We start from the raw sequence: 2,183 nt of genomic DNA on the forward strand, positions 1-2,183 counted from the left end.
CTTGTTTTAACCTTCCCTGTTTTTAGGACAAAACCACTACTCTCCTAGCATAGTTTTGGGGCCAGTTCTTTTATTCAACCAAAACACTATACATATTAAGCATATTCTCGAATCTTGCTGCTTAATACAGTAGCCACTAGTTTGGTGGTTCTCCACTGAGGTTAATTTTGTTACCCAGGGATGTTCAATACCTGGAGACATTTTGTTTGTCACAACTGAGGAAGGGGGTGTCACAGGCATCTAGTGAGTAGAGGTCTGGAATGCTGCTAAGCCTCTTAGAATGCACAGGACAGCCCCACCACAAAGAACTTTCCAGTCCGAAATGTTAATACTGTAGTGTTGAGAAACACTGCTGTAGCCATGTGCCTATTTAAAAACGTAAATTAATTAAAATTAGATAAAATTTAAAATCCAGTTTCTCGGTGTCATTAGCCACATTTCAGGTGCAAAATATGCACAGATGGCTAGTGGCTCCTGTATTGAACAGTGCAGGTACAGATTGCGGAAGAAAGTTCCATTGCTCCATCATTGAACAGATTTCTATTGAACAGTGTTCTTTGGAGGCACGATGAATGGATTTTTTTACTGCCTTTCAGTTTCAGATTTACAGGAACACTGTGATATAATTTAGTAATGAAGGCTGTAGTTTCAGTTACTTCTCTGAGAGATGAATTTGGGGCTCCATTGCATCAATCGAAAGAAAGTATTGTAACTCCTTATGTCAAATCCTTACCTGTAAGATTACATATGGTCTAGATGATCTCTAAATCTATTTCCAATATAGTTTTTCTGTAATTTTAAATTTAATTTACTGTATGAAAGAATCCAGAATATTAGTCTAAAATGCACAGCTAGTTTCCCAGCAGATGGCACTGTTGTCACACAGTCACTTGAGTGAAAGGTTTGCTCCTCATAAATGACCCATCATAAAATGGTTTACAACATAAGCTCTGGAAATTTCCATTCAAGAAGGAAAACTTTATAGTGATAGATTCCACTGACACCGAGTTTCCTTCTCTTCCTATGTACACAATTCAAATGTGACTACAGAACTTTACCTCCTACTTTTTTACAGAACTTCACCTCCTACTTTTAAAAAAAATTCATCTGACCATGTTTACATGTATTGCTTAGGATTTATGCCATTAATTAACATCAACGTCCTGCCACGAGGAAAATCTTTTAGTTCACTTACTTAGAAAATATGTGATGAACTCCCATGTCTGTACCAGGCACCATTCTAAGCACCAGGGTGGTAAGGAACAAGACAGGTAAAGAGATTTGATTTCTTGGACGTTACACTCTGGTCAGAGTCATTTGCTAAGGGATGAGGAGCTGTAGACATTTTGCTATGGTTTTCTTTTTGAAAGCACCAGTTTAGAAAATAACATGGTTTCTCATAAAATGTATCAGACGCTTGCTTATGTTAATCTTCCCTCAGTCAGATCCACTTAGTTTAACCCAGAACTGTAACAATTATTAGAACAGTATTTTTTTCTTCTTAGATAGTCCAGACAATCAATTTGCAAGTCCATATAATAGACGGTCATCCCTATATATGGGAATAATACCATTACCACTTCACTCATGGCAATTTAGGAAAATTTCAAATGACTTCACTTAGCCATGCTCAAAAAGAATATTTAAATACAGAATCTGTTATGAGTCTAGATGTGGTTATATTTATAAGTGGCATATACCTTTGAATGCTTTATCATTCCAACCTGGCAAAACCTCACACATTCTATCATCAAAGCTGGCTAAGTGGCATTGAATAGACCCTACCTTTATGAATGATGGACATAAACTCATGAACCCGTTTTTTAAATGATCATTTTGTCTGTTTTTAGATTGCAAACAACACATTTATTGTCAACCAATCTCATTGTCATTGTACTACATATTACTTGCTTTTATTCAGTACACATGCTGGCTACTTGGTGCCCATCGCTAGCACAATTCCTATTAGAATGTAAGAGGAAGGCAAGAGGAAGGGACCAGGAAAGGATGGCTTATTTCTTCAGGGTTTGTAATGGGGCTAATTGACATGTGCTGATACTCCATGTACCAGGTCGCAGTGGCCAGCCATTAAGTAGATATTAGGGGCTCAGAAATGAGGGTCTAAGATGTGCTCAGCTGTCTACTCTGGAGCATGAGGTTTCCGCCTTCATAATATGATAAAA

This window comes from Rhinopithecus roxellana, chromosome 7 (assembly GCF_007565055.1).
Source record: "Rhinopithecus roxellana isolate Shanxi Qingling chromosome 7, ASM756505v1, whole genome shotgun sequence".
In the NCBI taxonomy this organism is placed as follows: domain Eukaryota; kingdom Metazoa; phylum Chordata; class Mammalia; order Primates; family Cercopithecidae; genus Rhinopithecus; species Rhinopithecus roxellana.